Source organism: Phaenicophaeus curvirostris, chromosome Z, assembly GCF_032191515.1.
Source record: "Phaenicophaeus curvirostris isolate KB17595 chromosome Z, BPBGC_Pcur_1.0, whole genome shotgun sequence".
Taxonomy (NCBI): Eukaryota; Metazoa; Chordata; class Aves; order Cuculiformes; family Cuculidae; genus Phaenicophaeus; species Phaenicophaeus curvirostris.
The window spans coordinates 50,491,868-50,516,131 of record NC_091431.1 but is presented as its reverse complement, the minus strand read 5'-3'; the positions used below and the strand labels follow the sequence as shown (position 1 = coordinate 50,516,131).

Sequence of the window (24,264 nt, the reverse complement as noted above, 5' to 3'; positions counted from 1 at the left end):
AAACTACTGGTCTCTTACCAAGGTTTATTGGCCACAACAGCTTATTGCCCATGAAGAGGTCAATATAAACCACCAGCAGAGAAGGAAGAACTTGGCAGACCATGTTAGCTCAGAACTGAAAAGAGCCTCGGAACTCCAATCCTGCAGGCATAGGGATGACGTGCACTGGCAGAAAGCTGGTAGCATAGAAAGCTGATTCTTTTCAGTAAGTTATTCCCAGTGGAAGCTGAGACTGCAACCCTGTAATTCCTCACAAAATGTAAAGAACACTGGCCTCTTTTATTCCAGGAATAAAAGAAAGGTTCTTAATTCCAGCTTGTAATACAGCTTGCCCTAAAAGATGCCCTTTAGCCTTCACATATATTCGCTAAGCTTCAATGTTGTTCTGTGCCATCTGTCAGCCTAGTATCTGTAAGGCTGCTGTTTCACTGTACCTGCACATCACAGATTTGTGCAGAGTAATTTCAGAAGTGGCAATTTGAATGGCTGAAGTTTGTCCTGTTGCATTTGTAGATTTTATTCCCTGAAGACTTTCTACATTGTATTATTTTATTGGTTTTCTTCCAGTGTAGGACTCTTTGGCTATTATTTGTAAAACCTCACTTCAGTCTAGGCCCTTGTAAAATACACTTTTCTCAATATCTATCCCCAATGTCTGCTCCATTATGAGAGGATTTCTTTTTCTCTCTTTTGACAAAAATCAATTTTTGTCAATACTTATTGAACAAGTTGATGCATTTAGTAACCACCAAACAACATAGATGTTGGAAACACTAATTTAAAAGGTCCACAGGAAGCACAGGAGAGTGTTCAAAGTGCATATTAAAACCAAAGGGCTGGAAGAGCATTACAACAGTCCAGCCGTCTTAATGAGCATGAATTTTTCAGTGTTTCAATGTATGTCATAATTATTGTTCAATCATCTTTTCCTAGAAAAGTAGTTTTTGATTAAAAACAATTCAAAAGAATGGATTGCTCCACTGTAGAGCCTTTGCACCTATAATTTAATTAATAGATACCACTATTTCCATTTCATAACACTGTTAACCCTGCTGCTAGGTGGGGGAATTAAATGGGTTGCTAGGTATTACAGCGAGAGACTAGATAGCATCTTCTCTTTCTGTCAGTAATAAAGCTATTCCGTAGGTCAGAACAAAGCATGAGAAGAACTTAATAAGAGGGTGGACCACAGATGAATCCTCAGTGCAGATTGTGACCTTAGGTGGACTAGTGGATCAGAGCAGTTTAGAAGCCTCAGTGTATTTAATGATGGCAGCTGAATTAGACACGTTTATGTCGCCGTTTAAAAGAACAGCGGTGCTCATAAAACTTACCAGCATTGAGGTACCTTCCTTCAGGATATTTGAGACTTATAGAACATAGAAGTGAAGAAGTGAAGAAGTGAGGAAGTGAAGAAGTGAAGAAGTGAAGAACAGCCCACCTCCTAACTCTGCACCTCTCATTTTCTTGCTCCCTTGGTTAAAGGAGAATTAATTTTTAGAATTTTTTTTTGTCACATATGATTCACTTAAGTTTTCCTGATTTTTACTCAACAGAGTTTTAAATTTTTCTGATTTCATTGTACCATTAGCTTTTTGGGTTTTTATTGCTTTAAGGAGAACTTTTGCAGATCTTCTTTCTGTGCTTATATATCCAGCTGTAAGTGAGGAGGAATAAGTCCTGTGATCAAATTCACTGTGAGAAAATAATTAGTAGAGTAATTTTGGTTTTGGTGATACTTTAAGACCTTTAGAGGCAGTTTAAAATAGAGGAGTTTTTCGTTAATATGAACAGGCTTTCAGGCAAAAAAATCCCCTTTTTTTTCCTGATAGACATTATGAAACTTGAAGCAAAAATCTACCTAAAACCCATATCTGTGGCTCTATTCTAATAAGGTAATTTAGTCAAATAGTTTAAGAGAAGCTACGCAGGTAGCATACAGCACTGAGAGAGAAACAGTTATTGCTGCTGCTGTTTTAATGAGGAAGGAAAAGAATAAACAGGGAATCATAGAATCACTTGGCTGGAAAAGACCTTTGAGATCATTGAGTCCAACTGTACATGACCACTACTAAACCATATCCCTGTGCACTTCATCTGCCTGTCTTTTAAACACCTCCAGGGATGGTGACTCAATCACCTCCCTGGGCAACCTTTTCTAGTGCCCAATAAAACTGACAAGCAGGTTGGAGGAGGGGATTCTGCTCCTCTGCTCTGCTCTTCTGAGACCCCATCTGGAGTCGTGTCCAGTTCTGGAATCCTTAACATAAGAATGATAAAAAACTGTTGCAACTGGTCCAGAGGAAGTCTACAAAGATTATCAGAGGACTGGAGAACCTCTGTTATGAGGACAGGCTGAGATAGTTGGGCTTGTTCAGCCTCGAGAAGAGATGGCTCCAGGTAGATGTTACATACCTTCCTGTACCTGAAGGGGCTATAAGAAAGCTGGGGAGGGACTGTTCACAAAGGTTTGTAGTGACAGGATGAGAGGGAATGGCTTTAAATTGGAGGGGGGAAGATTTAGACTAGATACTAGGAAGAAATTCTTCCTGATGAGGGTGGTGAGGTCCTGGAACAGGTTGTCCAGGGAAGTTGTGAATGCCTCAACCCTGGAACTAATAAAGGCCAGGCTGGATGGGACCCTGAGCATCCTGGTCTAGTGGGAGGTGTCCCTGCTTATGACAGAGGGTTTGGAAATAGATGATCTTTAAGTTCCCTTACAACCCAAACCATTCTATGATTCTGTGATTATATTAGTGGAATATATTGTGTTTGCATGGCAAGTTTTTGGTAGTGGAGAAACTATCTGGGTGGCTTCTGTGAGAAGATTCCGGAAGGGCAGATTCTGTGTCTGAAAGAGCCAATGCCAGCCAGCTACAAGACAGACACACCACTGGCCAAGGCTGAGTCCATCAGTGGCAGTGGTAGTGCCTCCATGGTTTTGTATTTAAGAAGGGGATAAAAACTGCTGCTCTCTTGCAGCCAAAATGAAGAGTAATAATATGTGAGAGAAACACCTCCGTAGACATCAAGGTCAATTTAGGAGGGGGAGGAGGTGCTGCAGGTGCCAGAGCAGAGATTCCCCTGCAGCCTAGGATGCAGACCATGGTGAGGCAGGCTGTCCCCCAGCAGCTCATGGAGGTCTATAGTAGAGCAGGTATCCATCTGCAGCCAGTGAAGGACCCCAGGCCGGAGCAGGCGGATGTCCAAAGGAAGAAGTGACCCTGTGGAGAGCTGATATTGCAGCAGGCTCCAGGGAAGACTTATGGAGAGGAGACCACACTGGAGCAGGTTTGCTAGCAGGGCTTAAGACCCCTTGAAGGACCCAGGCTGGAGCTGTCTGTTGCTGAGGGACTGCACATGATGGAAAGGACCTGTGCTGAAACCATTCATGAAGAACTGCAGCCAATAGTAAGGAGTCGCATTGGAGCAGCTCATGGAGGACTGTTTCCCATGCAAGAGACCTCATGCTGCAGCAGGGGAAGATGTGAGGTGTCCTTCCCCTGAGGAGGAAGGAGCAGCAAGACAACATGTGGTGGACTGACTGCAACACTCATTTAACATTCCCTTGTATCTCCAGGGAGGAGGAGAAAGAGAACATCAGGAGCAACATTGAGCCTGGGAAGAGGAGAGGGATGGGGATAAGATGTTTCAGTATATATTTTTTATTTCTCATTATTTTACTCTGATTTGAATAGTAATAGATTAAATTAATTTTTTCTGAGTTGAGTCTGTTTTGCCCACAACAATAACTGCTGAGTGATTTCTCTGTCTTCACATCAATCCACAAGCCTTTCATTATATTTTCTCACCTCTGTCCAGCTGAGGAGGGGTAGTAACAGAACAGCTCTGTGGGCACCTGGCATCCAGATTATAAATGCTGACAAGCACAGGAGTTTGCTTTTAGATTAGTACCTTAGATAAACTACACAGACAGGGTATTTTAAAATCTTCTCTTCCCTCTTTTGAAACAGTGGCAATTGGAGGACAGAAGAGTCAGGTCACTTGCATAGCTAGACATGGCAGGTATTGAAAATAGATCTTAAAATTAACATTCAGTAATTTTAGCAGATTGATATTTGTATTGTAAATAGTTACTTCCTTGCATTTTTCCATAAACTTGCTACATCTGAGGAAAAAAAAAAACAACTCAAAACCCTCAAACTCAGAACAGAAAGCTGCCTAACTACAGAAGTAAAAGCTGTACACATCAGGAATGGATCATTACACTGAATAAGGTAATAACAGAGTTGATAAGAAGTGTTCTTGCACATAAGAAGTAACAAAGACTTTCAGAGTCTGTAACATAGAAATTCAACAATATGGGAACTCAACTATAATCAAGAATGGCAGGAAGAACATTCATAGGGAGCTGTAACAAAAACAGTCTGATATTATGCAGATAATGAAGACCTTGGCAAAATGTATTTTCAGTGCTTTCAAAATAGATTTATAAATAGCAAAAAAAAAATTTCCTGCCTATTTATGTAGGAATTAGATATAAAAGATTTATATAGTTCTGCTTTATTTTTCATTCTGAACTAATTAAAAGTTAACAATTTGTTTTAAAACATGGCATCTCATGTAAAATAGAAAGAACAGAAGAACGTTAATGAACAGATTACTGTATTTTAAAGGTAGCCTGCAAATCTAAAATTCTTCTTGAACACATTTGTACAAATACTACCAATACTGCTAGGTTCCTTCTTGCAAACAAAGTGATTTAGTTTTATATCTACTTTAGCTTTTCTCTGTTATTCTTAAAGAACAGAGTACTTTCTAAATTATTTTGCTGAAAAAACTGTAGCATGTATATTCCAGATGATGTACACTAATCTTTTCTATTTCATGCTGTTTTTTCCTTTAGAGTTTTCCTAGGACTATTTTCTGTACCATGACAGATATAATGTTTTTACTGGAATCCTGTGATCATAGTAATGCATCCTTCTACTTCTGACATGCCTTGGCTATTAAAGATTATAGAACATGATATCCAAATAGAGCACTAGTTCTGCTGCATTAAAAAAAAAGGTGATTCTGCACTCTCATAAAGATTTACTTCTCCCTGGGGAAAATTCAACAGTTTCAGGTGGAAATTACTTTTTTCTTTTTTTTTTCCCCCACAATTAAGGCTGACTCATTGTCCTCCAGGCCTTAACTGGGTAAGAAAGGAAGTCATGAGAGTTCTACCCTTCCCAGGAATTAGTGCTGCTGCTGCTGAGATTCTAACTACATTTTTTAAAGCTGCACATATGCCTTATAATTGTACAATAATTCATATAATTTACGTAGTTTACATAAATTTATTCCATACTGGAAAACAAAGATTCCTTAAAGATTCTCATAAAATCAGTTGTAGTTTTTCAAACTGAGTCATTTGCTGACAACATGCTTAATTAGACCTCTTCAGTTTGTTAACCTGAGTTGTATGATCATTGCAAGTTGAACAGTGCACGTTACTTAGCACATGCAGTTTTTCAGCAAGTGTAAAAAAACTTTAGCTTAAAAGTAAATAAATTCAAGTGGTTGCAGATGCATGGCTTCCATTAATGCAAAAATTCAATATTTTAGCATGCTATATTCTATATCCCTACCTGGTTCACCAAACTTCATAAGCCTTTATTTTGTGTATTAAATAACATAGGTGAGAAGAGAACACAGAATAAGACTAAAATAATGGAATGATGAACAGAGTCTGTACTGAAAGAGTCTCTACTGCAGCAGTCCCTAACTTTTCCAATTCTGCATTTTAGACCTCTGATAAAATGGGATTTATCCATTTCTCAGAGTGCATCATGCAACCTGAGCCCTACCTCAGTGGGGCTTTCTTGGGTAGAATGTGTAGAGGTGGATAGCACAACTGAACAAACACAAGCACTCTCTAATTGAAAGCACAGAATAGACAGCAAAATGAAGATAGAGGAGCTGGTGAACATATTTTACCGTATCAGCAAGACTCCTGTAGCTTATTTTTAAAACAATCTACTTGCCAGTCTGAAAAAGTACTGCATTCCCTCTGTTTGACTCCACATAGTAACAAGACATGGTGAGCTGAAACATCTCAGAAATAAATTCTGCCCTGTGAAACAATTTCTATGTTATTTTAAAGCAGAATGACACAAAAGTTGTTTGTTTTTTTTTTCTTAGGGTGCACTTTATGGACATGGACAATTCTCCAGTTCACTGACATACTCAGTCTTCCCACTTATTCTTAGCCTAATTCTTGGTCTGATTCTTTAAACAACCAATGCTGAACGCTGAAAGGGACCATCTTCCTGTGCTTCCCTGATTTGGAATTGTTCTTCCTTCTCCTCTTGGAGAGTGTGAGTGCTACCATATGCGTTGGGACCCCATCCAGGTACTCATAGACTCTGCTACGGACTTGAGTTCTGTTTAAGCTCAAACTTGGGCACCCCAACTCAGCCTGAACTACACCACAGGGTACCTCTCTCCTATCATCCCCTGGTGCTTCTGAATCTCAGGCTGGATTTCTTTGACTGATCTTGGCCATAAAACTACCTTGCATTGTCTGATGAGCATCAGAGATGGTGCAGGTTAGGCTTACCAGGGTAAACAAGGTATGGTGGGGCACTCAGCAGTCTCACAGAGACTGAGATCAAGTTCCTGACTTGCAGACTACTGTTAGGACTGTGAAAGCTCACTAAAAACAGACAGTTAAACTACTGCTAACAGACTTAAATTCTCTACACATGGCATCCACTGGAAAATCTGAAGGCATCTCTACACTCCAAAATGCTGAAAACTGCTTTATGCATGCAGAATGATACAATCAAAACTACGAAGCCTGTTGTAAGCAAAACTATGATCTGGAAGAGCACTAGTAACAGACAGAGAAAGACACACATTGGAAAATGTGACAATGTTATTCATCAGTGACCACTGATGACAAATGTTACCAGAACAGCTAATAGAATGCTCATTTTTGGCATATGTAGAAAGTCTAATCTATAAACAGATGTTGTCTTAGTTGTCCTTTCTGGCAAGATGTAGGGAACACACACTGCATTTCAGCCACTAAACTGCAAATTTTAATATGAAGCCACTGTTATCTCTCTGTGATTTCATTTTTCTGTTTTGCCACACAAAGCAGTGACACATTCTTCAAGTCTGAAGAGGCTGTTGGCAAGGAACATTAAGGACAAACTTTTGGGACTGCGTTAGAATTAATTAAAAGCTAGCACTGAAGCCAGTGGGATTTGGAATGAGCATGTATCACCTTTTCTGGCATAATTCTCTTCAGTAGTTTACTAGAAGTGCATGCTAGAAACACAAAAGAAAGAACTCAAAATTCTGCACAACTTTGAACATTGACTAGGATTATGAATTTATAACAATTCATCATTTTTTACATCATGAGTGGATATGCAAGGAGAAAATAGTCACTGAAAGGAACCCTTGAAAGAACAGAAGGCTGAAAGTATCACCTTTGTGATACTGCTGCACACAGGGGCTGTGGGTTTGATCCCCTATGCCACCACTCAAATAGCATACTAGAAGTATTATCAAAGCAGGATCCAGTCTACAATATATAAAGATTGAAGTAGGTGCAATTGGATATTTTCTGGAGGGTATGGTTTCAGAAGTCTTAAGTTTTTTGAGTCTTACATATGGAGTACACTGAGAAAAGCTGTCCTGAGTTCTGAAGAAAAGACGATGTAATAGCACTACCAGGTGCTGAAACAATGTATGAAATCCTCTCCTTTCCTAATTCACCTTAAAAGGGTTTTCATGAAAAGAAATTGGAATAAAAACATGAGGGAAAAATTTAAAATTACTCTTTACAGATTGAAAAATTAGTATTAGTTGCCTAATAATGAAAAACTCGCTGCTTCTTATTGTATATCTTCCTACTAAAAGAAGTACTTGTTTATTACAACAATGTGGACTGTAGCACAGTAGGAGCTTCACAGACATATTAATAATTATCTTCTGATCCCTGAGGTTCAGTATAATTTGATAATTCAAATAAGTAAGAGAAAGGGTCCACAGCAGCCTTATTTAATTTTTCATGTTACCTCCATGTTTTGAAAGATGGAATCCCAACATTATTTAGAGCATTTAATGTGACACTCAGAAGAGCAAAAGCCATGTCAAGAATACAGGTTACAAAAAAAAAAAGCACCCTGTAACTTCCTCAAGCCTAACCTCTGACTGGCTCAATCTCTAAAAACCATACATTCCCCAAGAAGTAAAAATTACTTACACTTCCCACGAACTTAGTTTTACCTTTACAAGACTTCAGCTAACAATGTTCTTGCTCCCTGGCACTGCAAATGTCAATGAGGTACCATTGTGACCTGGCTGTATTCTGAAGAAATTTCCCTTGAAATTTCTGTCTTCAATCCAATTAATTGCTATCCCTTTTTTGCACCCTGGCTCTCTACTCATATTGCCCTTGAACAAAGCCAATTGGGGCTCTTCAGGAGGTAATTGGGTACAAAAGCCTTCGCAGTGGTACCATGTTCACATGTGCTTTTTGTGTAACTATAGATATTGTTACTATTAGTGAATGAGGGAAGCAGTTCCACATCAATAACGTCTCCTGAGAGTGACAGATAAGGTGGATCATCCTCTTATCGGCACTTCAGTTGTGCACATTCACAATGCATGTTGAAGGACCACATTCTGCACTTGGCAGGGTCCTCCAATAGATTCTCATTTACTCTCATGCTTGAGCAGCAAACTATTTAAATGGTTCACATGACAAATGTACAGGCATTTCCAATTTTCTCTTTTCAGACTTGGCCCATTATTATCACTTCTCTTATTTAAAAGGAATATTAAGATTCCCCTCACCCACCCAAAATGGGGGCCCTGGATGACTCATCAGATAATATTTCTGGTTCAAGGCCAGAATATTACCTGTATGCCACCAGTGCCAGCTGACTAATCAAGGAAATCAGTGTTCCACTTCAAGCAGGTTTCTTGCCTATTCTGTGGTTGTAGGAGTTTGAAGTGGGCAAGAGAAGAAACAGCTCACTTGTTTGTGTGTTGAATAGAAGAAAAGGCCCAAAGTGGGAAAAATAATCAACAAATTAATTCCCAGTAAAACACAGCACCCAATATCTGAAAGTCATTTTCCTTTTCTAGCAAAATAAAAGAGAGAAAAAAATCAGATGTCATAAATGTTTAAATTTAATAAGCAAAGCAATTTTAGAAAAGAAATTCTTGCTTCATCAGCCAATTAGTTCTCAATTATAGCTTACAATTAGCTTTCTAAAAGTATCACATTCTGGTGGCCTCAGGATATACATCACATTGATTAAGTGCTTAGTTCCTTGAATGTATATATATCAGTTTTGATTTAAAATAGTTTTACAGATGTATAGCTGATATAATGTCCAGTGCTTGCACCCTGACAGCAAGGGACATCACCATTAAGGAAAGGTAGTTCTTAATTTAATCCAAAATTTCACAGGAATATAAATCAGTATGTTTTTCCTGTCTACTGCATGTGCTCTTCCTCTCCTGACCCCTCCACAGCTTTCAGTGGAACAGTTTACACGCACTGTATTTAACCCTTGCTCTCTGTGCCATTATAGCACTGTTAAGCCAACAGGTAACAGGGTTTCTTAAATGTATTTTTAACACTTACTTGGATCTTTTAAAAAGGTTCTACATGTTTACAGAGCCCTTATGAAATACAGCAGTAGTTCCCCTGGTGTCAACCCTGTTCTAAACAAGTTTCATTGAATTAAAATAGCTTTCTAATTAAAAACATACATTGTTTGAATATTAAAGATCAAAGGCATCACAGAATTATTAGTTCCTCTCTTTTACAATATTAAATAAAATGGAATTTAATATTTTTTAAAAAGCTATAGTTTAAAAAATTGCTGGCGTAGACTTCACCAGTGAAAGGATACTTCTGCTCACAGAAATTTGTTTTCCCAGTCCCAGCAGTGTTCAAAAGTAATATATTGGAACATGTAGCCCACTGCTGCTCCTAGATTTAGAAATATAGATGTATTGATTCCATTTATTCCATGAATAAGAGGTACAATGTAAAACAATCTCTCCCAACTAGGAAAAAGCACATTTTTACTCAATAATCAGAAATAAAATGGACCTAAAATCACATTATATATCTACTACAGAATCATAAACATTTGACTGAAAAAGTCTGAACTGGTAGCTTAGTTCCATTTTCTACCTATCTCCTGGCCGGGACTTACACTGTCAAACACTTATTTGTCACAAGATAACCACTCTACCAGCCAAGTGGTCTTATTCTGTAAGAACTTATGCCCTTGAGTAAAATAATTCATATAAACAATCCTATTGCAATAAATATAATTTATATCCTATTGTATATAAATATTTGCAAGAACAGCAATGTTCTCTACCCACCTCTGGGGTAGGAACTATGTGCACAAACTACAAGAAAGCACTCCTGCAAATTGTCTAGCCTCAGGGGAGGGCAATGGTGAGGCAATAACTGGTACTAGATGTTGTTTAGAAATTATATTTCTGTGTTTTGAATTCTCTCAGTCTGCTTCTGTATGACATTGGCCATAGAGCTAGCAAAAGTGAATATTGCGGAAAATGAAACTGTGCACTTGACTGCATTATTTTTAAGCTAAACCACACAAGGAATCTCAAGGAAAGTATGTCAAAGCTCTTGTGCCCCTGCAAGTCAGGAAAAACTCAGGAGCCCAGCAGGCAAAAACTATTTTGTGTTTCAAAGAAAAGGAAAGCGTTAACTAGGCCTGCTAGATGTGAACTTAGATACTGCATATAAACTTTGTATTTCATGTTCTTGCTTGTGAAATACAGCACAAAGACACTTAAGCAAGTAAAAAAGTTCTACAGTTTCCACATCTTCTGATTCAATGTGAGGAATTCAACATATTTTATTTTAACTATAAAGTGCAGTAACTTTTACTCAGATCCTCTCTAGGTACTTCAAAGCACAGTTGCCTAGGAAGAGAAAAGTGGCCAGAAAGTCAAATCATGGTCAGCTATGAACTGACACTATGAGTTAATGCTTCTCCATAAATAAATAGAGAACAAAATGATTCAGCAGTTCTACAGTCTGGCCCTTTAACAACAGAATAATTAACCTCATTTGTCAGCTAAACCAATTTTTTGATCAAGGTAATTATCTTGATTCTGCCTCTCAGCCTGTGACAGTACAAGAATTTCTAGCCAAATAAGAGAGCTTTCAGAGAATACAGTGTTACAGGATGGAGTATTTTACTGTAAGTAATGCAATTCTCTCTCATATCACAAATTCTTCACTCCTATATGTACATCTTCTGAATTTGTGAGCAACTGTAACAAAAGACCCTGGTGTTGACCAGATACTACTCTAGCATGTGTAGAAGGGATCAAAAGAAAGGGAGACTGAATTCCACGATCTATTAGCTTTCAGTAGCAGAGCAGTACATGGTCTTTAGACCAATAATGAGTGTTTGAAGGGAATTCTGGAGGTCTTCCACTCCAGCCTCCTGCTGAAATCCGAGCTATCCTCAAAATTAGATCAGGTTGCCCAGGGACATGTCCAGGCAAGTTCTGAGCATCTCAAAAGGCAGAGATGCCACAGTGCAACTACTCTAATACTTCCCACACACTAAGCTGGGTGGAAGTGTCGATCTGCTGGAGGGTAGGGAGGCTCTGCAAAGGGATCTGAACAGCCTGGACCGCTGGGCTGAGTCCAATGGCATGAGGTTTAACAAGGCCAAATGCCGGGTCCTGCACTTGGGGCACAACAACCCTGTGCAGTGCTACAGACTAGGAGAAGTCTGTCTAGAAAGCTGCCTGGAGGAGAGGGACCTGGGGGTGTTGGTTGACAACCAACTGAATATGAGCCAGCAGTGTGCCCAGGTGGCCAAGAAGGCCAATGGCATCTTGGCTTGGATCAGAAACGGTGTGACCAGCAGGTCCAGGGAGGTTATCCTCCCTCTGTACTCGGCACTGGTGAGACCGCTCCTTGAATCCTGTGTTCAGTTCTGGGCCCCTCACCACAAGAAGGATGTTGAGGCTCTGGAACGAGTCCAGAGAAGGGCAACAAAGCTGGTGAAGGGGCTGGAGAACAGGCCTTATGAGGAGTGGCTGAGAGAGCTGGGGTTGTTTAGCCTGGAGAAGAGGAGGCTGAGGGGAGACCTCATTGCTCTCTACAACTACCTGAAAGGACGTTGTAGAGAGGAGGGTGCTGGCCTCTTCTTCCAAGTGACCGGGGACAGGACAAGAGGGAATGGCCTCAAGCTCCGCCAGGGGAGGTTTAGGCTAGACGTGAGGAAAAAATTCTTTACAGAAAGGGTCATTGGGCACTGGAACAGGGTGCCCAGGGAGGTGGTTGAGTCACCTTCCCTGGAGGTGTTTAAGGCACGGGTGGATGAGGTGCTGAGGGATATGGTTTAGTGTTTGATGGGAACGGTTGGACTCAATGATCCGGTGGGTCTCTTCCAACCTGGTTATTCTGTGATTCTGTGATTCTATGATCTTTTTCAAATTTCCATTCCCTTTCCTGACCCCATCTTCTTTCTAATCATTCATTAGATGGTAGGAGATAGCAATTAGTTCCTCCCATCTTGCTTCGGCCTTCTCTTCCCGTTATGCACTGTACATAAACCACCTGCTAGACTGTCAGTCTATAAATGCCTTTCTTCACCGGGTGGAAATTGTTTTGTTCAAGAAGACTGTACATAGACCAAGCACAAGGGAAGCCTAAAACATTTAGTAAACGTTTTCTTTCTAGTCCTGCCAGAATAACACACATCCCTCAAAACACCAAGTGGGATGTTACACGTATTTCAGGTCATAACCTTGAGTTACTCATATTTCAGCAAATAAGCATGATAAAAAGACTCTTTGGTGATTTCTAGAAGCAACATTTACTTTAGAAAACAGTCATACCACCAACAGATTAAAATAAGTTGGTTTGCAATAGTTACCCAAATACTAGAAAAGTTTTTTTCTTCCTTTGGACAATGGAGCAGGGAATCACGTACTAATTTTTTATTATAATACAGAAATTAGCAAGTAATTTCTCCACTGAGAATTTTTCTTCTCAGAATACCTAATTTCCCAGGAATCACAGAATCACTAGGTTGGAAAAGACTTCTAGGATCACTTGGTCCAACCAAGTGATCAACCACAAAACCATGTCCCTGAGCACCTCATCCACCTGTCATTTAAACACCTCTGGGGATGGTGACTCAACCACCTCCCTGGGCAGCCTGTTTCAGACCCTTTCTGTGATTTCTCTTTTTTTTTTCTGATGTCAAGCCTGAACCTCCCCTGGTGAATTCTGAGGCCATTCCCCCTTGTCCTGTCCCCTGTCACTTGGGAGAAGAGGTCAGATCCACATATGGAATCTCAAGGAAAATATGTCAAAGCTCTTTGATGCTATGGTAGAAAGGATCCTGAATGGGTTACTCTTTTGCTGATCCTTAGTCGCTTCAGTCATTTCAGACACCTCAGAGAAATTCTCAGCATTTTTCTTCTTAATGCTTTATTTTTATTGTTTTTTCCAGTGTTGTAATCAAAATCATTATGCATTTTTACAACAGAAAAAAAAAAAAAGCTCATTGTTTTAGCCACCGAGCAAACGTGAACTGAAAGAGAATTAGACAGAGTCCCTTTATTTCTAGAAAGGAAGCTGGTCCATAACAAGGAACACTCCAGACAAAACTGTCTTACAGAGATGAGATGCCCAGCACCAAAGTACAGGCTTGATTCTAGCGTATTAATGATGAATGCCATATCTTGGACAGCTACTTTCTCAATGGACAGATACGGTCATGAACAGCTGTGGCCATGGACAAACAGTAAAAAGCCAAACCATAACTCCAACAAATACTATATAAGATGTTTGTGTTTTGTTCATTTTTATTATAACTGTTAAGATTCTCAAGGTCGGAGTAAGTTTTTTGATCTGTTCCATTTGAGTCCCAAAAAGTAACGGTCTTTGGCAAGAGTTTGTTTCCACTAATTAACATGCATTTCCTGAACATTCATTTGCTAATTTTTTTTCTGACAATTGGCTAGCATGTTTTATTTTGTTTGGGTTTTTTTCTCTCTCTGCCTTGTAGTTTCTCTGAGCAAATGCACAGAACCACTCTGATGGCATTATCATCTTTGAATTTCTGGGAGTTTGCTACTTTCTGGTTGTTCAAAGTGTAAAAGGACAACTCTCTTAATTATTCTTTTAATACAGATTACTGCGTTCAACCAGAATACGACTTCGACCAAGAGAATTTCTATTGTTTCTGAAGGTTAGGACATGTTTTTTGTGATTATAAATATGAGCATAAATATTTCTGTCTAGATATTCAAAATTTAAGGACTATTGTCTATGGAGTAGAAGGTGGCTCAGATCCTTAGCTTCATGTACTAAGAAAAACCCTTAAGATCTTTACAATTAATAAGTGCTTGGAGTCTCCTAAATTTAAAACAGAACTAAACACAGAATTCTATTTGAAGAAACAAAAATTAAACAAAATTAAATTAATTTTAGCAGAAAACTGCTAGATGTTCCTATGATGTCTAACATACCATTTTCTTGTGTTTTCTGGGAAAAACACCATCACTTCTCAATGACTAAGTTGTTTCTTTTTTTTTCCCCACGACTTCATTTGAAGGCAAGAAGAGAAGTGGTAGGGAAGTGGCATACCAGCTAAACAGATGAAAAAATTATCAAAACCTAATAGACAAGGATTTTCCATTTTTCCCAATAAGCCGGATGAATTTTTGCTACATCAGTCTTTGCCTACTCAAACTGGAAAGCCCTATGAAATATATTAAAAACTTAATAGTTTAGAACCAAAGAATGCACTTTAACTGTACACTTACTGTTTTCTATAGGGACTATTCCCCCAACAAGCAAATGTTGTGACCTAATCTCATTTATAAATCTGAATGTTGTACACCTACAGATGATACTTTTTAAGTTAGAGTGTGATTTTATTTGATATTTTTGTTCTTTACACAAAAGTAAACCAAAAAATGCTCTTCATTTTCATTGTCTCTACTAACATTTGTAACAATGGAATACCATAAAACATTTATTCTTCTGACTTCTCACTTCATATAATAGATATTACATAAGCTTAAGCATTGTTCTGATTTTAACATGTAAATATTAAAATTGAGCAACTGATAGGAACAAAACTTAAAAATCTAAGGAGGCTAGAGGAGACCATGATGATAAATGGAAATAAAGTTTTAAAAAATGTTTGAAAGTGATTGCAGATAATATCACTGATTTTCCTACCCTATTTTGTGACATTTCTACCACAATATATATGTAGATTTAATATTTCATTCTCTAAACTGTCCTGGTTTTACCTCAGACCTACATGAATGTGCAACCCTTTTAAGTTACAAAATGTTTGGCAGAGATCTGTGAGAACAGCTACATATTAAATAGTGTGTTATGCATAACATATACGGGAAATGCTTTTCATTCCTTTAGAAGTAATTTTTCCTTTGGTCATTTTCAATTTGGAGTCCTTTTATGTGTAAAAAACATACAAAGAACAAAAAGGTACATACAATTAATATAGAGGTTTTGTCTTTAAAGGACAACATATAACTTTGCAACCTTTGTAAGGTTTTATAAAGTCAGTATACACCCACAAAGGAGAATTTGTTGTTGTTGTTGATTTATGTAACTGACAAGCACATACATCTGAATTTAGTCATGTTAATTAACATGACAATATCTGCCAAGGCTACCTATGTAGGTTCTGTTTAAATACAAATTTTAGATCTCTCTCTGGATGCATAAAATCTGAGAAAGATAGACCCTTTATGGCCAAATGCTTATATATTTATCAGTGTAATTAAGATTATTTTTTTTAAAAAGAGAAATTAATTAGCAGAGAAAAATATCAATGATATGTAGCCGAACAAAATTTTCTCCAACAAAACCTCTAGACTGGATAAGGAATAGGTTGGATGGTCACCTTCAGAGAAGACTGGTCAATGTCACCACGTCCAGATGGAGAACCATGCCAAGTAGTGTCCTTCAGGCATCTGTATTAGACCAGTGCTGTTTAATATTTTCATCAATGATATAGACAGTGAGATCAAGTGCACCCTCAGCGAGTTTGCAGATAAGAACTAGCTGAGTGGTGTAGTTGTCATACCAGGATGTCATCCAGAGGGACCTGGACAAGCTGGACCTCGTGATGTTCAGCAAGGCAAAATGCAAGGTCCTACACCTGGATCAGGTCAACATGCGATTTCAATACAGGACGGGGGATGACATGATTAAACACAGCCCTGCGGAGAAGGACTTGGAAGTGCTGATTGATGAGAAGCTTGACATAAGCCAGCAATGTGCACTCTCAGTCCAGAAGGACAATCATATCCTGGTCTGCATCAAAAGAAGAGTTGCCAGCATGTCCAGGGAGGTGATTCTGTCCCTCTACTTTGCTCTCATGAGACCTCATTGGAGTCATATGTCCAGTTTTGGAATCATAAATATTAGAAGGATATGGAGCTGTTGGAATGGGCCCAGAGGAGGGCTACAAAGATGAAAAGGGGGCTGGAGCATGTCTCTGCTATGAGGACAGGCTGAGAGAGTTGGGGTTGCTCAGCCTGGAGAAGAGAAGGCTTCAGAGAGACCCTATAGCAACCTTCCAGTACCTGAAGGAGGCATACAAGAAAGCTGGGGAGGGACTTCTTCAAGGGAACATAGCGATAGGATGAGGAGGAATGGCTTTAAATTGGAAGGGGGAAGATTTATGTTACACATTAGGAAGAAATCATTCCTGATGAGGGTGGTAAGACACTGGAACAGATTGTCCAGGGAAGTTGTGGATGCCCCATTTGCAGAAGTGTTGAAGGCCAGGTTGGATGGGGCCTTGAGGAGCCTGGTGTAGTGGGAGGTGTCCTTGCCCATGGCAGGGGCTTTGGAATTGATTGATCTTTAAGGTCCTTTCCAACCCAAACCATTGTATGATTCTATGATTCCGTGACAGATTCTGAGCCAAATTCCCATGAAACGCAATTCTATCAACCTCACTGGATGTACAGTGGGGTGTGCTGGGACATAAACTAGTCAAAATATGTATGTACATAGATCTGTAATATCCTGCAATGCCCCTCCTCTCATAACTGATGTGTAGCCACCTGTGGAGAACATCTTTGTTAACTGACATGTGAGCCTCTACAATATATTGGGTACTTCAGTGGAACACTTACCTTCATTATGTTTATATGCAGTCATGACTCAAAATATTTTTCACAAATAACCATATTTCAAAAACCATGCACAGTAACATTTTTCTAAAAGATGATGGGAAATGTTTTCTACAAAAAAAATCAGGGCCTCTGTATCAACATTAGTATTGTGGCAAAGGAATCTTATTTTAACTTAAACAGCTGTACACTATTGTGTATTCTCTTGTAATGAAGGATAACCACATTCTCGGATGCATCAGCAAGAGCTTTACCTGCAGCAATTATTCCCTTCTGCTTGTGAAGCCACATCTAGATCACGTTGCCAAATTTTACCCCCTTAAAGACATATAGCTATAACAAGATATTCGTCATGATAAGGCCAGTGAAGCTTGGGAATGGTTGCACAGAGAAGCTTTGGGGTCCCCATCACTGGAGACATTGAAACTTTGACTAGATAAATCCCTGAGACAATCTATTCTAGCTATAATAGTTGGCCCCGCTTTTAGAAGAGGATTGCACTAAATGACTTCAAGGAGTCCCTTTATTATCGTACCTTATTCCATTATTCTCTTACATTGCAGCCATGTTGTGCAGAAACATTCTTGCCAGTTTTAAACTAGTTAGCTTTGAATGGAGGACAATATCTTTGCACCACAGTTCACTCTGTAAGATAACCTTAAGCAAGCCTGGTTCATTCAGAACACCACAGTGCTGTACTCAACTGCAACAGAAACTAGCTATTTCAAATGTCGTCATTATGTCTACAGAATACTGCAGCCAGGGATGAGGTCTCATATCAAGAGAAAGACTGACTCCGTCTACATAGCAGAGGCTCCCACAAGCCTTAATAATATTTTTTTTACAGTCATGAGTTTGTTAGTTATGTCTTACATCATTATGTGTATTGTTCTCAAATGCTCTATTACCAAAATTTTATTTGTTCCACAAAGCTGAGAAGAAATAACCATTGCATTATTTGAAAATAAGGTGCTACTCACACACTGAAGAACAATGTCGAAAAGATAACTGAATTCAGTCTGTCTGAATTCACTGTCAGTCTGTGCACCTGCTACACAGGAAGGCTGTATCACAGTATGAAAAGTAGGAGGCCAAGATATGCAAAACGTTAATCTTTGGTGTCTTCATCTGCTGCATTTAGGATAATCTTCTTTTAAATGGTTGATTAAAACCAGCTCAAACACAGCTCAGTAAAAACTGAGAACTTAGTTCTGTAAAATCAAGAATATGCATTTTCTAGAATCACAGGAAACCATGATAACACTTGGTCTTACCTTTCCTTTCAGGACCAGCGCCGCATGACTTATGAAGATGCACCTCAATCACACAGATCAGTAAGACCCCTCAAAAAGCCCTAACAAGCCATTACTATACATACCAAGTAGTTGCTTCGGTGTTAAAAAGGAAAATGTCACAGTATCTGGTGCCTTCATATCTGTACAAGAAAGATATCACAAGTGTGCTGCAGAGAGCTTTCAACATGATCAGGAAATGGAAAAACACACTGTTGATGTTATCTTTATTGTTTGGTGTTTGGGTGTATTTTGTGACGGAATTTTCAAATGTACACCTTTTTAATGAAAATAAATACATACCATGTCCCATTTTTTTAACTTGCAAGGATGTAAGACATACTATCAGCTGTCCAAGAGGCAGAATTTCAAGGATACACACAGGAAAAAGAGAAACAACAAAAAGCTACATGTTAAAGAGCAGTGATTTCCAGTTGTAAGTGCTGCTTCACAGAATCACTCATTTTTCAGCCTCAGGAGCGGTTCAGAGGACCATTTGTAAGGCTGCAACAATGGCTGGGATTACCCAATAAAAGCAAAACCTGTCATGGTCAGGGCCAGGGTGGGGGCAGAAAGGGTGGAATCCAGTTTGCAAAATCACCTTCTTGCTGTTAGCACTGCTACTGTTACAAAAATTCATCCTCAGGCTTTATATGGCATGAAAACGGTGCCACTTAGAAACCCAGAGGCACTATATGATGCTATGAGCAAAGTAATCTCTCACTTCCATGATTATTTCTATATTTCTAAATAATTAGTTTCCATGACGTATTTCACAAGGTTTTCCTTCACAAAAACTCATGTGATCATTAAAGGGAAAAAAATCCTGCAGGATTTTTTAATGCCACTACCAACTGTATTTATTGTAATGGGGATTTTCAGTCAAAAATCTAAACATACTTGTGAGACACAGACTACCATCGTAGAACAAAGCACATATCTAGATGCATACAGCCATGACCACAAAAATAACCTGCTAAGAAGGAGAGAGACAGCTACAGGGATGCTGCTTTATCTTAAAAAAATCTTGCTGCTAGCAAGGAAATATGAATTTGCAGCAACACCATATTTTTCATGAGTCTCAGATCAATATAAAGCTATGTGCTTTGTGTGCAGGAACAGCTACATTACGTGGTCCACGCTTTCAGTGAGGTGCATTTTTAGTTGATTAAGAAATAGTTTAATGGAATGCCTACCTATTCATGAAAGTCTCTGACATTTTGTTGGTGCATGACAAGTCTTTACCGTCAGCAGCTGGTCAGTGGAAATGCAGACAAACAGAAGTAAGAATTCAGTCTAAAAAACTGAAAAACTTTATGACGTCTTAATCACATTATACTATATTATACTGTATTATACTTTTATAGCCTCCTTGGGTGGGAAAGTGACAGAGAGTTCAAACCACAGAGAAGGAAACTGACATGCTCAGTGTTGTTTTACCCTCTCTGTGTTTTTAATAAGAGGAAAACAGCTTCAATAATGATTGCACTAAAGAAATTTACATTTTATTTTATTTTATGCATGTGTATTTATCTCTTACCGACATAAAAGTGATAATTTGAAACCAAACCTGACTAAGATATCACAAATCAATAACATATATGTTTACAGGAGAACAAATACTCTGGATGTTTAGCATGACCCATGCAGCAATACACAAAATAAAAGACAAGTTAAAAGCCTGTGAGACTATAAACCAGAGTTTTATGGAGGAAAGGGGGTCTACCGCGTTTTGTAACATACTTACTAGAGAATATATAATGTTAATTTAAAACTGAACCAGTTTCTTGATTTAAAAGAAAAATTTAACCACCTTTTTCTTCCCAGTGTCAATACTTCAAGCATACTTTCAATGGTATTTTTTCTATTTTACTGCTTACAAACATTTAAAAGAAGACAAGCTCTAAATCCAGTCTTTTGAATAATTTTAAGAAGGACTCCATTTTGTTTCAATATGAAAATGTTATGCACTACATAATACGAAGGCAGAGGCAGCAGCTGTGGGCTTCCTATCACAGGTTTGCAAACACATTTAATCTAATTGACGAGCTTTTGTTTAAACAGGCATTGATATGCATTCTGTGATGCATATGGGTTGCGAAGATCCACAGCAATGTACATATGAAGTGATCTGCCTGTGATGCTGAAACAACTTCTATGTATGTCTGAGAATGTGAAATATCTTCATTAATACAGTTTTATAGAAGAAAACATAAATAGTTATATAGCTAGATTTATTCTGGTTCCCACTAAAATCTACAATGCACCAAAGATTTTAACGTTACGATCAAGACCTCTGCGGATTTGTCCTCTGTGTCTTGGAACATATCATTTAAAGAAGTAATTTGAAATCTGTCATTAGTGCAAGAAACATATACAAGCTTATATACTCAGACACATATAAACTCAGCTATAGGTTTCACATTATCACTTGAGATAATACCATGTTTGCAAAGAGAACTGAATGCTTCATGCAATTTTCCTTTATTGCAAACAGCTTCCGTGCATAGTGCCCAAAACTGAGAAAATACCCAATACCTTTGCTTTATTATTTTTAAAACTTAATTAGGTTTCACAAATAATTAGGAAACACTCAGCATGATCTCATATGGCCAAATACAAATCTATTTTTCCAGAATGTAATGACAGGCGATTTTATATCATGTTGCCATCAAAGAGAGTCTATGTCTAATCTGTATCACTGATATTCAGGGTTGTCTTTATTCAATAAGCACTAGGAATATAGCTTAAGGAATATAGACATTAAATGATTGTTTCCTCTTTTTCTTCAAGTATCATTTGAAGATATTTGGAGTCTTGATGTGTGTCAAAATTTTAATTTACAGGCTGTCTTTGTGTCAATATTTGCCCTATCCAAAGCTTCCTTCCAAAAATCACTAGAAGCCCACTTGAAACTTACTGTGACTGTATTTTAGCAAGTTCTGTATTTCTTAGGAACAGAGAAAAGCAATGCTTCTCACTCTCACATATGGAAACAAATTGAAAACAGTCAACCAGCCAAAATAAGGACCAGACCAGAAAGATTTAGTGCATGTTACAATTCAGTAATACTGCAGAAAATAGATGAGAAGAAAGGTGTCTGTGGTTTACCTCAGTGCCTTTTTTTCTATGAAAATGCTATATAAATGCTTAATTAAAGAAAAAACTGTGAATGTAGCATGAAACTGTGCAATGCTAGTTTTCATTCCCACAGGGACCTCATCTCATGCAAAGATGATCCACTGTAAAACTTAAGTAATTCAGGGAGACATATGTCATAGTCAAAACAGGACTCTTTTCCATACAGAACTTGGAGGAAAAACTTCCAACAAAAATCTACCACTTACAATTACTTTAATCAGAGAACTTTATTTGGTCTGGGTATTGCCTTTTTTTTTTTCCCTAAAATCCTTTGTGGTTAGCTGTAAATTTATCGGGAAGCTCCTTCTAAAATCTCCTTACAGCTCTACTTCCAGCTCTGCAATTCCCTCGCAAAGCAGTGATTTTTGGCACGGTTCGTGCCACCTCTACAAATCAATCCAGCATCTCCCCCTCTCTCCTAAGGCAGAAGTTGCTGTGAGCTCCCTGCACTGCAGTGCAATGCAGCCCAAGTACCAGCAGTTCCGATTGTCTATGTCTGAGGAGGTTTCCCTCGTGTGGTACTAACCTCTGCAATCCACTCTCCCCCTCCACCCACCACCACCCCTCCCCCCATCACGATACACTCATCAGCCTCCCAGCCCTTTACGGGAAGGAGAGCAGAATACTATCAATCACGAAGGAGCCTCTTGATGATTTCAATATCTTTCGAGGAGGCAATCTCCCCCCCCCCCCAGTTCTATCTTTATACGGTTCTTCCCCATCTCTCCCTTCTCTCCTCGGCACCCCTGTCTGTACAGATGTGCTGTGGCCGCCCCAGCCAGCATGACTCAGCTCCCACCCTCGCCCCCCATGAGCAGGGCGCCCACACTGCTTTGCAGGATTAGGCTGCCAGGGCTCATCAGTGACTTCCATGCACAATTACCCCAGTGTCATACAGCCCTCGGGTCCCTGGGCTGTGCTGCCTCCACTGGGGACGAACACACGAGCCTCTTTGCATCCCTGAGGTTCTCCTGCCCTGCAACCCCCTTTAAGTGAGGTGGGAGTCGCCTCAGAGAACCTCAACATCCTGTGGCTTTTTCTAAACCGGGGACTTGAACCGTAGTTTTCCCCACTGTGAATTCTCTATGCTTCCCTTTCCACCTGCTGTCAGAGGCATATCACGACCTAAAATCCCAAAGCACCAGGAAAGTAGTAACTTGGTGTGTGTTGGAAAAGACCTTTCCTGAGGCTCTAAGGAAGGGAGTCTCCCCCCTTCCTTATGGGTCACGAATGCTGAACTATTCTCCCAACACAATCAATACGAGTTACAATCCTTGAGGGCAACCTACGGTGAGAAAAGCAAAATAGTTTTCAAAAAACACTTAAACTGTTTATTTTCTTTTTCTCTCTCCCTTCTTTCCCCCATTTCCCCCACTCCCCCGCCCCCCCCCCCCCCCCCCCCTTCCCGTTTGCCGGGTCTGCAATCCTGTCTTTTCCCTTCTAAATACATCTTAGAAAGTGTCAGTTCCCTAAGGAACTGGAATCTCGACACTTCCTGCATCTTTCAATCTTTCGATTTCCTCACCATCCTCAGTCCTGGGACATCAGCAAGCATGGGGTTTTTTTTTTCAAACATCTGGAGTCTACTAACCTCAACACCTCTGTTTCTTGGCTCCCCTAGCAGGCAAAAGTTCTGCCAACCCTCAAAGGCCAGTCAGCTTCAAAATCAAGGATTAGACACCCACACCGCCTCGGATCTGTGCAACCTGCTCCCTTCGTGCAGGAGCGCGAGTGGATAGAGCTGGAGTGAGCAGCAGCCGAGCAAAGACCTCTCCTCGCTCACCGCTGAGATGCGAGGGAACCCTGTGCTCCCCGTAACGCCCATCCCCGGCGACCAATCCCCCTGTAAGTCCCGTGGAAAAGTTGAAGCCCTCCTCGGCTGCAAGCATGCAAACAAAAACAAAGAAAGAAGAAAACAGAGGAAAAAACCCAAATAAACAAAACCCCAAACAAACAAACAAACAAAAATAAAGAAAAAAACAAAACAAACAACCAACAACAAAAAAAACCAAAGGCAAACCAACCAACCAAGAAAAACCGGCAACAAACGAGGGAAAAGTTGCCCCGGAGCGGCAGCGGGCGGCTCGGCTGCCCGGAGCATCACTTACCGGCGGAGAGCCGCGACCGGGCTGCGGAGCGCTCCCCGCTCTCCCTGCTCCCCGCTGCCGCCCGTCCGAGGCGTGAGGCTGCGTGAGGGAGCGAGGAGCCTCCCGGAGGAGCCGCCAAGCGTGACAGACCAGAGGAGGGGCAGAGCGGATTGTCTGCGTGGGCTTCGCGTTGCGGTGATGCCTCTGCTGCAGTGCCGGGGAGGAAGGAGGCGGCCGCCACCGTCAGTTCTGGGAGGCGTGGGAGTGCGGGATCCCTGCCGCAGGCAGCGGCTGGAGACGGCGAGGGGGAGGCACAGAACCGCCCCCGCTCTGGGCAAGTCTGGGAAGCGAAAACAAGGCGCTTCTTCCCGGTAGAAGCGGGGAAAAAATAAAAATAGTGACACCCACGCACGCACTTCGGTTCAGAAGACGGTGTGTTATGAGAGGTGGCAACAGGGGAGAGAGTATGAAATGCTTGTTTCAGAAAGGGTTGCAACAGGCCACTCAGAGATCGCTGCATCCTTCCTCCTTAACATCCTCCATGAGTGCTGCGCACCGACGGTGCAAAGCTG

The 24,264-nt window shown here is 39.9% G+C and overlaps 1 protein-coding gene across 1 annotated transcript in view; it reads right to left on the bottom strand.

The window, feature by feature from the left end:
- The window catches only part of SV2C (synaptic vesicle glycoprotein 2C), a 109,031-nt gene extending 85,113 nt beyond the window's left edge, over positions 1-23,918 (bottom strand). Inside the window, exon 1 of the mRNA XM_069880751.1 lies at positions 23,714-23,918. The gene's annotated coding sequence lies outside the window, so the exon portion shown is untranslated. The remainder of the gene's footprint in view (positions 1-23,713) is intronic.
- Between the last annotated feature and the right edge of the window lie 346 nt (positions 23,919-24,264).